This window comes from Etheostoma spectabile, chromosome 1 (genome assembly GCF_008692095.1).
Source record: "Etheostoma spectabile isolate EspeVRDwgs_2016 chromosome 1, UIUC_Espe_1.0, whole genome shotgun sequence".
In the NCBI taxonomy this organism is placed as follows: Eukaryota; Metazoa; Chordata; class Actinopteri; order Perciformes; family Percidae; genus Etheostoma; species Etheostoma spectabile.
This window is the reverse complement of record NC_045733.1, coordinates 11,526,419-11,542,727: the sequence shown is the minus strand read 5'-3', so window position 1 is coordinate 11,542,727 and position 16,309 is coordinate 11,526,419. Positions and strand designations below refer to the sequence as shown.

The window sequence follows — 16,309 nt, the reverse complement described above, 5'->3', positions numbered from 1 at the left end:
GGGGGCTGTTTTTTTTTTGTTAACAACAAAAGAATACTGTAAAAACAGATGATCATGCGATTGAAATAACCTCAACCCCTGAGTGTGTTTCCTAGATGGGAGTCAGCTGTGATTGATGTATTAGCATAACTTCAATCAGCTGTTTCTTTCATGTACAGTAACAATGGAATAAAATGCAGGGGATATATATTTGTGTATATGAACAGCTGTTCACTTGGACTTTAGCCTCAGATAGGTTTAGAACATGATTTTATCTGTTCTGGCATACAGTGTGAAAGCATTTGCAAATTTGTCAGTAAATATTTGAATGTTTTGGTCTTGGTTGAGCTTGTGTGTAAAAGAAGTTCAAGCATTTTAAATCTGTGTTAACTGAATGAGTTTTGTGTCAAAGCAACAAGAAATGTGTTAATTGTATAGCCTACACAGATGGATGTTGTGCTAACTGTGTTAAGAGTTTAGGAAAGTTGTTAAAAGTATTGAAAATCTAAAGAATCTCAATTTTAAAGAATAAGGCTTTAAAGTTTTCTCTTCGTCAACAAAAATGAGCCAAAAAAATGTGTCCCTCAATTCTCAATAATTCCTCTCTGTGCTCTGTGTGGAGCACAGCCCCAAGCCCATTCCTTCCTACTTAAAGGCATACTTCACCGATTAGCTTTCCGCTTTGTATCAGTAGAATCCCAGTAGTATTTTCGAATGACCGTGCTTCCCTCCCTCATGTCCCCCTAAGATGATTCTTCTTTCTATTCTGTACTGGAAAAACCCCTCTGATGATGCAAAACGACAGGGGTGGGGCTGTCACCCCCCAATGCAAATCAAGTGTTGGTCATCTTGAAGCTAAGCTAAACAGGGTCTCTTTTTTCAGCAGCAACCTTTTACAACAATTATGTGCATTCAAACTACCACACACCTGTACCACCGGGATACATTGGTGCAGATCGGAGAATATGCGGGGAACTTTATTACAGACCACGGGTGGTGTGTTCATTAGGGCGATAAGGGCGACGCACTGCCAAACGGGACAAGAAAGGGATTTTTTTTCTAACTAATTATATCATGGCAACAGTCGTTATCAGTGTTCCAATCAGGCTAAAGTTGTGCTTCAAATGGTCCCGCCCCTCATGGGACGATTTCTGTCAGGCTGAAAATGGGCCTTTAGAATCTCTCATTGACTGTCATGTAAAATCTTTTTTTTTCAAATATCAGAGCTTTCAATGCAATCTCTATGGGTTCCGGGAGGGCTTTCATTTACGCGCTTTTGTCATACGAAACGTAACCATAAATGTAACTAAGAAAACAGCGGGTAGCAACGTCAACTCAATTCACGTACTACTGTCAAGATGGCTAGCGTTCAGTGCAACTCGATTGTCTCTTTGAAAGAAGTTTCTTTTGGTCAAGATAAATTGGCAACAAAACAATTACGACCTCCCAGACCAAATTTAATCATTCAATAGGTTTCTACTAAGGGGGGAGAGTCCAACACCCGAGGATTTTCCAAAAAAAGGCTGTGAGGTAGCTAACACAGTCTTCTGCTAGCCTTGGTTACTCTTTCACCCTGAATGCAGCACGGCAGACAGCACCACTTGGACATCGACTTGTGTTACGGACATGCACCACGTTTCAGAAAAGATAAAGAAACATGAGTTGTCAAAGACCCACGTTGAAAGGTGTTTGACATTGTCTGCTTTGGGGCAAGTGAACATTGCCACTCAACTGGATGAGGGATACAGGCTAGCTCTCCATCGCCACAACGATGAGGTTAGCAAAAACCGCCACATCCTCAACCGGCTAATCCAGTTTGTGAAGTTTTGCAAAGTGTTTGAGTTAGCTTTGCAAGGCAAAGATGAAACAGAGGGCTGGTATCCTGGTATTTTTCTTGGACTGGTCAATTTTGTGGCACAGTTAGATGAGGTGTTTGATGAGCATCTTAAAAATGCTAACGTTTTTAAGGACACATCAAAGACAATTCAAAAGGAGCTACTGGACTGTATGCTAGCGGGGTTAGGGAACACATTGTGGAGGAGGTGAAGTCGGCGAGATCACGGACGTTTCTACACAGACACACCCGGTGCTTGTGCTGAGGTACATCGATAGCAACCATAAAGTGCAGAAGCGTTTTTTGGAGTTTCTTCCCATCTTGGAATCAATCTCAATCGCCAGAGTGCTTTTGGAGAGATTAAACAGTCTTTTTGCCGACGACAAGAAAGTCAAACTCATTACGCAAGTTCACGATGGAGCCAGTGTGATAAGAGGAGAGATGGCTAGTGTGCAGAAAAAGTTTTGTGAGCATTTCAAGAATGCCCATTATGTGCATTGCTATGCACATCAGCTGAATTTGATCATGCAACAAGCTACTTCTTGAATATTTTCTTTTCCGATCTGAGCGGGATTGCAACTTTTTTTCCCGGTCACCCAAACGCACCAGCATTCTTGACCAGACTGTTGCACAAAGACTACCCAGAGCTTCATTCACACGGTGGAACTTTAACATCAGAGTCGTAAGACACTGTGAAACCCTAAGTGTTACCCTAACGGTAACACTTCATCTAACTCACATAGGCTACAGTTCCACTGTATGTTCGCGTACTCTTTGCAAACGTTCGCCAAAAACTCAAAGGCATACATGAACCTATTGGTGTTCAAGACATATTTTATTTTTAAAAACTTATCATTTTGCAATGGCTTTAACATAAGCTGAGCTGTGACATTTTATTATTATTGTTTTGAGTAAAGTTTTTATCTGGTGTCTGTTTTTATTGTTTTGGGCATATTCTGTTTTTGAAGGGTTTTTGTCCGGATATTTATTATGCTTTTATCTTATGTTATCAATATTTGTACAGCACTTTGAGGCAGTAGTGACTGTTTGTAAATGTGTTATATAAATAAACTTTGACCTTGACCTTGACCTTGACCTAATTATCAGTTACCTGACATAAGGGTCAGTAAGCAGCCAAGATTCTAACCGGAGAGCTAAGACCTCAAAGAAACTACAACCATCCAAACAAGTTAGAACCGCACATTATAGAAATAACATTATGAATATAATTATCAAAGAACATAGACTATTAAACAGAGCAGAGTTATAATGTACATAAACATCTCATTCATATTAACTTCTGCAGGAGTAGCCAACACACAAACACCCTGTTCCCCAAAGAGCGGGATCGAGCCACGTGCCCTAGTCATCTTCCTTTACCTGGCAGCTCATCTAGTTTACATGTGCATATACCCTATTTGTAGCTATTTCTATTTGTTGCGTACACAATTTCCAGCATGGCCTCTGGAGCTGGCAGAAGAGTCATCCAGTCCACTCCATAGAAATCTCCTACCGTCTTGCAGCCATGATTTACAGAAGGAGGAATGTCATATGGCAGACACTCAAGACTCCTGTGTACTGCAGTCTGATAGCTTTCCCGCTGGATGCGTTTATGCAAGGAAATGTTAATAATGCCGTAATTGAAAGGTTACATTTTGGCAGGGTGTTTTCATTATATTACTGTTTCTACATTGCATACTACTACTACTACTACTGCATATATTCTGCTCTTGTAAGGCTACTGCTATTGCATTGCACATTTATGTTGCTGTAAACCATACTACTTTCTTAACTGTATACTACTGTCAACACTGCACTGTATGTCTTTATACTGTTTATAATGCACCACCTGTCTATACACCTGTTTACACAGTGGCCACATCTTGTGAAATGAGATAATTGGGTGATATCACTTCTTCGCCAGATATCTAGTTGATGATTTGTGGTACTCAGAATCAGGTGGTTTAATGATGGGATAGTGGCAGGTGTGAATGCTGTGGGTAGCGGCGCAGACATGAGTACAGCACACTCCACTTTCAACAAAATTGATTACTTATACGACATTTTCAATACAACCCCACACACCAGCGTCAGACTCTGCAGCCATTTACGCTGGTGTGTGGGGCTGTATTGAGAAGAATATCGTCTTAAGTAATCACATGTTGAAAGCAACCCTGTAGTGGTAGGCCATTTACTTTCGGAAGCCAGAGCTCTCCAGATTATAGATTAACATCACACTCATCCAAATTTAACACAAACTTAGGTTCCCAAAAATGTATTTTAATATCAGGCTTACTCCTAATTTCCATTCTTTCTTTCCTCCACAGATCCACAGTAGAGTTCAAGTCAAGACTAACTTCATGCGCACCCATTAAATGAAATGTCAATTAAATCTGGAATATTTTCAAAGGATAATAATTGAAATTGATCTTGATAAATAACTTGACTGAACATTGTAAACATGTTATTCATAGGTAAGTTTTAAAGGTCAAACCCCACATCCACGGTTGGAAAAATGATCTTAAGCTTTTTGCTACATCTCTTCAATGCATGATAAAGGAAACTAAGATAAGAGACACTACACAACTAGTAACTTTATTTTCTTTCTTTGTTGTTTTATTTTCTCAAAGCTGTCAACACTTTGACACACATTCAGTAGCCCCAAAACTTTGGTGTGCTGGGACCCCTCAGAAGAAATCAATTTTTTAACATTTTACAACCCCAAACTTGGTAAGTGCATTCATATTACGTAAATTGAGAAATGATTGATTGTTTTTTTGTGTATTATCAAGTAGTTTTTGTCAATTTTTGCTATTTGATTTTATTTGGAAATTTGGATGAGTTTTGCTAGTTAGTGTAGCGAGCTAATCACAAGGTCAAAATATGGACATACTGATAGATTCACTGCCGAAGGATTAAAAATGTTATGTATGTACACTAAATGTTTTCTGATTCATTTAACATTGATCTAAAAAATGCAAGACACAAGATAGATAGATAGATAGATAGATACATAGATAGATAGATAGATAGATAGATAGATAGATAGATAGATAGATAGAGATAGATAGATAGATAGATGTTGATCCCAATAAAATGGGAAATTATAGTGTTACAGCAGCAAAATCAGAACAGTATAAATATAATGAAATACTAGGATACAACATACATACATACAATAAAGAATATATAAAATATAATAATAATAGGATAAATTACAAGAACAAATATTTGAATATACACAAATTGGGAAATACAATACATGGTCAGGGGGGGCAAAATATTTTTTTAAATGCCTTTTTTTCAAGGTGGGCTTAAATGGTACAGTGAGCTAAACAGCAGGTAGCGCGAGCCAACTTTGAGTGATAGTTGATAAATAATTTTCATGATAATTCTTAACGTTTGGCAACAGTAGGATAACTATGATGGCACATTTACAGCATATTTAGCCTCCAGGCATAGCTTTATAAATTGACTTAATTTAGTTGTAAACATATCTTTATTTCCCCGGTAGTCACTGTAGAACCATTTAAGGCCATCTCATGTGTTTTAATAGGAAATTCCTGAAATGAAGAGTATGATAGATTTTCACTGTAAGAGTCTTTGATGTTCTTTTACCTTATACTGACTTCATTAACAAGACTACATCACAGATCCCACACTGGGCAGAAAATTGTTATGTAACCTAGTTTGCATAATCATTTGTTTACAGTAACAAAAATGACAACAAAAGGAAGAATTACAGCAGTTGTCCTAAAATCATTGAGGCATGTCGCATTTACCACGAGGGCACAATTAAAAACTTGTCTCTGCTAGCAAGACAGTGTGGAGTGGACAGGGAATCTTTTAGAGAGAGATTGAAAGGAGAAGGTTAAAGTTGAGGCTCATCAGAGACACACACAATGTCCTCAGTTCCGTAGTAGAGAAATTTTGGAGAGTGTCTTGAGGTAGGCTTTAAACAAGATGTTAGGGGAGCTACATGGACAAAACACATGAAGGACATAATGCATGTTGTAATATGATCTAAAGATGGCTCAGACTAATATTCTTGTCTTCCCATCCTTGCAGGTCCTATGTGAATGGGGTTGGGGCTTCACCCCCGCGGACCTGTTGGATCTTGTGGGGGATTACAATCAGAGTATTAGCTGTGAAAGCCCATTCACCAACGGCAGACCAGGGAGGAAGTGGTTTCAACGCTTTATGAGGGGTCAGGGGCAGGGCTAATCTGCAGGGTGCAGGCCCTTTTCACCTGCCAAGCCACCAACAAATCAAAATGCTGTACAAAAAGAAACGAATGAAAGTAGGCTATATTGATATCGTATGTTAAAACATTCTTAGTCCAGGTGATGAGTTGGCAAAAGCATGCCAACAAATCTTTAAAATACTTAATGTAATGTAACATAAATATTAATGGAAGCCAGGTTAATGACTTTTTCATTATCAGTGTCTTTAAAAATTGTTATATTATCAATATTAAAAAAGAAAAAACTAAAACCTATGACGGTAGATGATCAGAAAGCCATACATAAAATGAATATATTTTTTTACTTGTGTAAAAATTTAAGAAATGTTATTGAATAAATATGTTGTTTTCACTACATTTAAAATAATTCATTTTTATATTTTGTCAATCATTTTTGTTGTGGGCTTATTTGGAACACGAGTGGTCTTAAATGGTGCCACGGTACAAATTAAACCCATGCCAGACTTTTGACTTTATTCATAAAATATCTATATTTTATTTTAAACACAAATAAATTAATCTATTTTCAAATGAGAGATTAATGTTATAGTTTAACAAATTATTATGTTAATAAACTATGTCAGTATGTATGAAAAATAAGTGAACTCAGATTTTAGTGGGCTTAATGGGTACGTTTGCCCTAATACCGGTATATTAGGGCTATAACGATTCGCAATATGTAACCGAAAGCGTGACACTCAGATCCACGAACCTGCGAGAAGGCAGAATCGCAACACACACCCCCTCCAACTCCCAGAGTTATCCTTCTGTCCAGATCACCTCTTTTTTCTGCTTGTGGAGAGCTACGTGACACATGAAACTTTGTTGATGAGGACCGGCGACTTAAATCGGCCGTCCGAGAGTAGGCTACACAAGGCAGACAACAGCTGACAACCAGCAGGTGGAGGCGCTGGATACAGGCTCGGACATACACGCCACGGGCCGCTGTGGACTTGTGTCAGTCCGGCAAGCGGTTTCAGGAAAGTGGCTGCGTGTGTCCGACAATACACAGAACATCAACACTGGTACAAGCCAACAGCTGTCCGTGGACACGGAGTGTGGAAAGTGTGTCTCCAGACAGGTGAAATGAGACTCCGTTTCCTGCACATCTTACTATTTAGCCTGAGTTAAACGCTAGCCAATGCTAACGCTAAGGTAGTGGCTGGTGTGTGCCAGTGTTTCTGCGTTTGTGTGTCGGCCCGCCTCCACATTTGGCGAGTGTTAATTTTGGACCCTGCACAGTACTGGGAAACAGTAGCCATTTAATTTACTTTATAAATGTCAGAGAACTAGACTAAAGAAGAATTTTTAACATGCTTGAATCATCTCCTCAATGGAGTGTAATCCTGTTTGTTTTTAACAGTATTTAGTTGAAAAGAAAACAAAAGTGTTATGGCTTTGGTTAGTTATTTATTTTACTTACGTAGGCTATATTGTTAATAATTAAAAGTTCTTTGGTGTTCATTTTATACACAGTTCAGTTCTGGTGTATCGTTACAGCCCTACAGTATACGGTATAAACCGGTATACCGCCAGCGCTCTTTTAGCCTCGCGTTAACACACATTTGGTGTACAACCAAGTTTTTAGAGCAACAGGATGGCACATGTACAGTACCACTGACTCAAAATAAACTACAGTTGGTTGTAATGAAGAAATAGGCAGTACTGATACGATGCCATTTGTCCCCTTGCCTGTACATTAAAGTTTCTATGCAGGCCGCAGCAGTGGCTGACCCAGTCTGTGGAAGTTTTGCCCCAAGCAAACGTTTTACCTTTCTGGGCCGACAACAGATATAATGTGCAGTTACAAAAATAGATTTAAAAAAGACACAATGCTGGATAATTGGTAAAAAATAAAACATTTTGATTTTGTGTGGTTTTACAGTCTGTCTGTGTCTATATTAAAGTTTATCTTACCAACACACTGCAATCGCAGCACCATAGACAATGGCTAGAAGACAATTCTTTTAATATTTGGGATGACAACACAGAGAATCTTTCATTTGACATTCCCTCGGGGATAAAGCAAAGGCTGCTGCCTTGTGCTTTTCTCTATTAAAGTAAAGCAATTATGGCATTGTCATCTATGAATGATATAAAGACTAACTTCACAGCATTGAGACTCTCTGCTCTTGGTCCTTTTGTCAGTTAAATTCTGTATTTTTGTGCCTTTCATGTATTGCAGGGACAGATAGTGACACCATATTGGAACAACTTACTACTAAGTTTTAAAGGTCCCATGACATGCTGCTTTTTCAATGCTTTTATATAGACCTTATTGGTCCCCTAATACTATATCTGAAGTCTCTTTATATAGACCTTAGTGGTCCCCTAATAATGTATCTGAAGTATTTTTTCTATAGACCTTAGTGGTCCCCTAATACTGTATCTGAAGTCTCTTTTATATAGACCTTATTGGTCCTTTAATACTGTATCTGAAGTCTCTTTTATATAGACCTTAGTGGTCATCTAATACTGTATCTGAAGTCTCTTTTATATAGACCTTAGTGGTCCTCTAATACTGTATCTGAAGTCTCTTTTATATAGACCTTCGTGGTCCCCTAATACTGTATCTGAAGTCTCTTTCACGGAATTCAGCCTTGGTGCAGAACTACAGCCACTAGACCCAGTCCCACAATGAGCTTTTCTTAGGATGTGCCATTTCTGAGTCTGTCGCTTTAAATGCTATTGAGGAAGACAGAGGGTGGGCAAGGTGGAGGATGGCGTGTGGCCTTGACCAACTGCCATGCTGTGCTTGTTTGAAAGCCATGATGTCTCTCTCATGGGTGGGCCAACTTCTCTGGGTGGGTAAAGCAGAGAAAGGGGAGGTACCCTTGCTCCTTATGACCTCATAAGGGACAATTTCCAGATTGGCCCATCTGAGCTTTCATTTTCTCAAAGGCAGAGCAGGATACCCAGGGCTCGGTTTACACCTCTCGCCATTTCTAGTCAATGGAAGACCATAGGCAGGCTGGTGGAATTGTATATAATTATCATATTGATGTTAAAAACCTCATAAATTGAAATGTTCATGCCATGTGACCTTTAAGGGCTGAGGGAACAAAATACTGAAGGGACATTAGGCCCAACCTGAAAGAAAAAAAAGTATTTTCTATAACATTGCAAAATAAAATATAACGATAATAAACCTTTTGTTGCTAGAAGATGCTGTTGCTCCATGAATGAGTAATTACCATCCTACTGCAGAAGTCTCCATGGCCTAAAACAGCCAGTGTTTGCTTTTCCTGGTGGGCCCCACTAACTAAGATAAGGATATCATGTTGAAAATGGCTAACTTCCAAGAGATGAGTGTAGTAAGCTCCAAGCCAGAAGATGGGATTTAACGGGTAAGTGTGAAACTCGGGGAGTCACTCACCCACAAGCCTGCCTTATACTGTTGCAGTCAGAGCAGCATGGGAAACTAGAAATGTTTTTTCGTCATGCGATGGGGTGCAGACACACTTTGACAATTTGCATGTCATCAAAGTTCTCAAGATAAAACCTGTTTGATATTGGCAAAGCAGCTGCATGTTTTTGTGATACAGAACTGTTCATGTTTCTTCCTGCTGAGAATCTTTAGGCATTTTCATTATAATACATTTAGCAGTGAGCAGTGTTTTTATAAAAATGCAGTTGGGACCCAAAGGCATATTGCGGAAAGATTAAAAAGGACTCTGGAGAGACTCAAAGGCTTGTAGGTATGCAGACCCAAAAACACAGCAAATTTTGCTAAATCAGCCCAACCTGATAAAACAATGATTTCATCTGCAGTGCCACTTAATGAATGCTGGTTAAGATACTATTCATGAGTCGTGATCAAATTTCACACTACTTCCAACGTCTCATAACGGACAGAGAACAGTACAGTATATAAATGGGACAAGACTAGACTATATCGTGAATTCTGCTGAATAAAAACACAGGAAGTGGAGGTTCCTGGGACACTGTCCACCCTTTTCTTGGTCATGTACAAAAAAAGACACACCAGCTGGAACAGCAGTGCATCGTCTCGGGCAGCCATGACCGAGCCGAAACGCCACGCAGCATGGATGCCATGGACATGGTGCACACAGCAAAGCTCTGGTGAGTAGGCGTATGGAGAATGGAGTTGAAGACTTCTGTCAGATTGCACAGCGAACTTGTCAGCGTTGGCAGACGGAAAAAAGGTCGCAACCAAGTTGCTTTGAATTAAGGAGCAGAGTCACTTGGGCCGATTAACAGTAATCACCATCACCGTGCGCAGACATCCCACTCCTCCGAACCATCACCTGTAAATGCACAGTAGGAAGCAGATTTTCGAGCACATTGTAGTTTAGTTCCAAAACACCGGCAATCGTCTCTTCAATTGTGGATAGTCAATATGCTTGCCAAATGACACAAGCCTAGTCTGTACCATGGCTATTTGCTTCTGTTCAACGGAGCGTGCATTTGTCATCTGCACCATATAAAAGAACCTAAAATCATCAATGTTTCAGTGCTTGGAATGGATTTAGGGTTTAAATTTCTCGAGCCACAATTTAAAAGTTAACCTCTATTTTTTTATATTTCATATGTATTCATGAACCCTGTATTTATTCATGCAGTAGTGGCCTTTTGTTTCACCGGGGTTGTTGCCGGGGCGGTCTAGCTAAGCGCTCAGAAATAAACATCCGTGCGCTTAAAAGACAAAACTGTATCACACCTCTTAATCCAAAGTATATTGGGAAAGTGGCTTTAATATGTAGAAACCTTCTGTAACACTAGTAGAGTCTGCAGCATATGTGCAGTTCAGTGTAAATGATTATGGATAGTTGTCATAGTGGGTTTTAGTACTAGCAGTTTGACCTTAGCGAGCAGGCAAGGTGCCAAGGTTCGGAAGGAAAGCGCCGTCATTGATGCACTGACCGTAAAACTTTAACATGGACTAGAAGTTGCGTCTGTAGAATCTACACATAGGATGGGAACTAGTTTAAATCTGAAAATATACACTTGTAATTATATCGACAAGGTTGTTTGTCATTAAGATCAGTAGAAATAACAAAAGGAGCTTTTCTGGGTAATGTTACATCTTTGTTGATATAAATTAATAGTGATTTCTTTATAGTATTAATTATTTAGAAATTTATAAAATATTTTGAATATAGTGTTAGTTAAATTGATGAATTAATCCTCTAGTGTCCTAGTGGTTCCTGCTGAGGGCAATATCTAGTTGTATAGTTCAAAGTATTTCTTGGATTGGAATAAATAAGTCTGAGTAAGGGCTTCAGTTTTGTAGATCCACCTTTTAACAGTTGCTATCGCCAGGCTGTTCTGCCAGATTCCCCTAAGTCTGGCCGTTAACCACTGGGCCGTCCATTAAATCCATAATGGATGTATAGTGAGCAGTCAGGAAGTTGTGACCAGGTCGCAACTAGAATCTGCTGTGTCGAGCTCATCGAGAGAATGTAAAACGGTGGAAGTCACGATTTACTACAGCAACCACCCACGGCCAGACATTGCAGTGAATCCCAGACACAAAAAATGCGACACGCTTGTTGACGTCAAAAATTTGCAGGGTTCCCATGAAATGAAACCCGTGTGGGTTTACAGCTGACTTAAGTGAGGGAAAGATAATTCATTTGGACACTCCAGGTAAGGTTTTAAAGCGGGAAGAGGAGGCATGGCACAGCTTCCTCTCTTCCAATCTCTTTGCAAACTGAAAAAGAAGAACTGGGTCATGGAGGGATGTTTGTCAAAGTTCGCCAGGGACGCGCACAGCTGGGACCCAACCTATTTCGCTCCTCTCCTCCCCGGCTAGCCTCACACTGCACTTGGACACTAAACACACCGCACCAACAAGTATTACTCATGCACTGTTCACAAGGTGTGAGAACCCGAGCTTCACTGGTTTCGTGGTGGACCACGTTGACGCTTGGCCTCCTAAATAAAGACCAGGTGTAAGACTATGTTACTGCCATGCTCCCCCTGCAGCAGTGTGGTTTGATCCTAAACGGTGGTCAGATGCTGACAAAGGCTGACATTATCCTTTAAGTCTTATGTAAGGCCATTGATCTGCGTTACAGATGGGTTTAGCGAACGTGAAATTAATTAAGAGGGACTTTTTGAAGATACCCAACATGTTCATTAGGGAGAATGTCATACCACGATGATCTACGTGAAAGGCAATGTTCAACTGAAAACTGCTTCCTCTCTACATCACATTATAAAGGTACAACAGTTTGTTCAATGTCTCAGTATGCTAGCAGTACAGACAGGGGAGGACCATGGAGTTTCTACAGCTTATGGGCTTAAAGCGAGAGTATTTTTAAATTTTACATCAATGTGTAGAGTTATAGCTATGACAGGCTTGTAAGGGTAATTCGATCACACCTATCCAAGGTCTAAATGAGGAACCTATGTAGAATGACATCAACCTTTACTTCAATAGATTAGTGAATGATTCTATAAGAGCATGATACAAGAATATATCTACAAGGAGGGAAGTGAAGTATAAGCCAGGCATTAAACTTCCTGGTGGTATAGTATCTAAAAACAAAACTATAAGATGCCCAATTGAATGCTGAATGAATGATCGACAAACCTAGTCAAGGTTGACTAAATAAAGGTTAACGTTGCTCAGTGGGAGGACTGTCCGGAGTATCCACTGACCAGACACATGACATCGTTGATCGGTCTGAGAACGGTACGTTTGGCCCCCCGGCACGCTGTTTGTCTCTGCAGCACGTCAAGAAAAAAGGGTAGATGCCCCGCCCGGTAGGGGGGCGGAACCTGAGCTTCCCCCTTTTTTTGTATGTGGAGGAGGAACCGGGGTTTTGGGTGGCTAAGAGGAAGCCTTCGGGAAAGGGAGGAGGGCGCTGGAGAGGGCGCCGTGCGTGAATACATTTACCACTGTTAAAATCGAGCCGTACCATACCATGAAAAAGATAAAAAAAAGCATAGCCCTATGGGAAACGTTGTATTTTCTCTTTTCAAACAATGTGGCCAATTGAAATGCTTTTAGTGGGGTCAGGGGACAAAGGGGCAGCAAGTGGGTAGACAGAGCCTTACCCCCCGCAAAATCCAATCACTTTACCCCTCTTTTCAATAGTCTTTGAAAACAGAGCAAATGGTACACAAGTTTCCCCCTTAGGATGGGGGAGGGGTTGACCTGAATTTGAGTGAGCGCCAGGTCGGTGACCATTGGAGTGCCCCTAGGTCAGTCAGACTTTTCACTGTCCCCTGTTTGGGGAAGTTTCATAGCTGAGTATCAAAACGCATGAAACATGTGAATGGGCTATCCCGACTGCGCTTTTAAATCCTCTGAGGACACAGTTGAGGGTTGTTTTCTGCCCTTCAATAAACACCAGACGGAAAAGCCCCGTGTCAGTACACCAGGAAAAAAAGGTGTCACTACCCAAGCGAAGTCTATGAAACAGGGGGCCCGGGTTAGGGGGTTGCCAGGAAACCCAACCCTGCTGTTTTGAGCCCAATAGAAAACAACCCGTTGGGGGTCTAGAACTTTTTTCCCGATTTGTTTACATTTTCCCTTTTGGGCTCCCAAAATGATTTAAAATTCCATCCAAAAAAGCAACCCAAAAAATCCTTTATTTTTCCCCAAAAGAATCATTGGCACTCTTGAGGGTGGTGACGTGAAATCTGACCCGAGTCTTGAACCCTGCCGATGCATTTCCCAAAACCTTTTTAGACAGTTAAGTACGGATTTAAAGATTCACTAAAAAGAGCAAGACAGACAAACACGGCCTAAAGCTGAAGACAAGTGGCACCCCCCCTGTTTAGTACACACCCACTGAGGATGAAAAAAATAGTTAAAGGAAAAAGTTTTTGGGGCAGTCGGATGTTTTGCCCGAACGATACTGACATTTGGGGGGTATTCCCGACCTCCAACTTCGAGTCAAACCTTTTCAGATGAAAAAACAGTCCAAAAGCTTCAATTCCATCCAAAACCCTTGTATAAGAAGGTAAAAGGATTGTTTATAAATTTCTGACCGGGTGGGATCGAAATCCACCCCACATACTCTTTCCTTTTTTGGGGGGCCTACTCTCTGTGGGACTTCCGGGGGCTGAACAGTTTTAAAAACCCTCCCTGACCGCCACCCGTTCCACGATCCAAAAACCGCTTTCAATTTAGGAGGCAATATGGTTTTTTCCTACCCACCCGGGGATGCTTACCCCCAAGGCTTTTTTAAGAGACCCGCCGGCACCCCACAGCTTTAGCAACCTTGGGGGTTTTTTAAAAGATGGAACGCCTCCCCTTTGGCCCACCAAACCCCCCGGGGCCCCATTCCAACGTTGCATGGAGGGAGCTGGCCGGGGGCTAAGGGGTAAAATGCGTTTTCCCTTTCCCGGATGATTGCCTTCTTTTCCAAGACTTTCCAGGGCCTGTTTTGGGCCTTTGACAGCGTTTGCTTAAGAGAGATGGTGTGAACGCGTTTTTTGGCGGGGTATGTTGGAAACCCTGGTACAATGAAGGTGTTGAGGTGATCCCAAAAAACCGGGAAACGGGTTGGGATGAAGAAGAGGAGCCAAAAAAATGTTGGGGAGGTCCAGCTTTTTTTTCTTGGGGTATTTTTCCCGGACTTTTTTCCCGAATAGCCCGCCCCCTGTTTTTCTTCAAAAAAATCCTTCCATCCAAAAAAGAGTTCGGTTGGCCCAGCCCCCCCAAAAGGGACGGCAGCCAAGGCAAACAAACCCCCGAAAACAGTGCTGTTTTTGTCCCCCCCTGGGGGGAAAGTTGATCAAACCCCCCCTCTTGGCCACCCCGCTTCGATTTCATTATCCTAATACTGGAAACCCAAAGAAAGGGTTTTGGGGGGAGTGCTTCTACCGGAACAGACCCAAATCCGGGTTATGCTTATGGGTCCCGTATCACGCCCCAAAAGAAATACCCCCCCTTCAGTAAGCTTGATTTTTTTCTTGAAGTGGGCCTATGTATAAATTCCTGATTTTCTCTATTATGCAAAAAACATTCACTGGTATAAGTAAAAATCCCCCACCCACGCCTGAGCGGCCAAACTGAAGCAGTTGGGCATGGGGTTGGCGAATTTGCCGACTTCCACTTCAAAACAAGTAAGGCCCCGGCAAGGGGGGTTTATGCGGATAACTTCAAGGTTTCCAGGGAAACCCCCAAGACCCCGAAGGGGTACACGAGATAATGCCCCAGAATTTTGTTCTATCGGGGAGGGGGTAAAACTCAAAAGGTGAGGATGTGCCGGGCTGCGCCCTTTAGATCCCCTGTGATGTAGACCCTCCCTTTGGGTTTTACCCCCCTGTTCACCCCCCAGGGCACAGAGCCGCCCAGAAAGGAGAGAGGTCCATTGGAGTTATCCCGGTTTTAAAAGGGTGTGGATGTAAGAGAGAAAAAGACGGAGGCCAAAATCACCAGAAACCCAAAACTTATGCAGATGGAAAAAAAGCTCAAAATGGGTAAGGATTTGAAGGAAAAGGGGGGGCGGAATAAACAAGACCTTCCCCAAACACTCAAATCAACTGGTCAAAAACCCTCACGAGACATGGGAAAATTGGCGTGATAAAGCTCCACTTGCAAGCAGCGGTTTATGGCCTTTTTTGCGGCGACTTGAAAATTTTCATCCGCCAGTGCTATGCTCAAACAAAAAAACCCGCTTTTCATGGAAAGCACCAATGGGCCCATCACAACGAGGGGACTTTTGGCTGCTTCTTTGATTACCTTTACCTTTATCCAGTAAAAGGGGGCTACGAGTAAACCCTGGGGGGATAGACACTTCACCCCTTTTTTCACAGGCTACCCAACCGAAACAGTTGGCAAAGCAGCAGCCAAAAGATTTCTACGACCCTTTCCCCCTTTGGGTACCCCCAAAAGTCCCATGCCAGGGCGGGGGGAATTTGGAACCTAGTTTCCATCCTGCAGCAGTTGGAGGAATCTCTTTCTCCCGAACTACTCCTACCATCCCCAGGGAACCCTTTTTGAACGCCTGAAAAACCCTTTTCCCAATCTAAACCCATGAGGAAAAAAAGGCAAGGGGGGAAAGACTATCCCCGGGATGTCATCTACATTGCAAAACAAATCACGGGCTCTCCCCATCTTCCCTCTTTGGGAAAACATCCCCCAACTGCCCTTTACCGATATTCAATCCCGACCGACGCTGGTACAGACCGGGAGGAGTATGCACAGACCTGGGGTTCCCGGATTCGGGCTACCGGATTTCTTTGGAACAACAAAAGTCTTGGATAAAAGGGAAAAGGGATACGACCCAAAGGGGCAAAGGGGTCTTGCGAAACCCGGGTCGGTGCTTGTC

The 16,309-nt window shown here is 41.7% G+C and overlaps 1 long non-coding RNA gene across 1 annotated transcript; it reads right to left on the bottom strand.

The window, feature by feature from the left end:
• Positions 1–321: 321 nt before the first annotated feature.
• LOC116692685 (uncharacterized) lies at positions 322–12,579 on the bottom strand. Its single transcript, XR_004332752.1, has 4 exons — positions 12,569–12,579; positions 10,988–10,999; positions 5,715–5,720; positions 322–484 (listed from the first exon to the last, which is right to left on the bottom strand). It is a non-coding gene; the product is annotated as an uncharacterized LOC116692685 (long non-coding RNA).
• Positions 12,580–16,309: the final 3,730 nt, after the last annotated feature.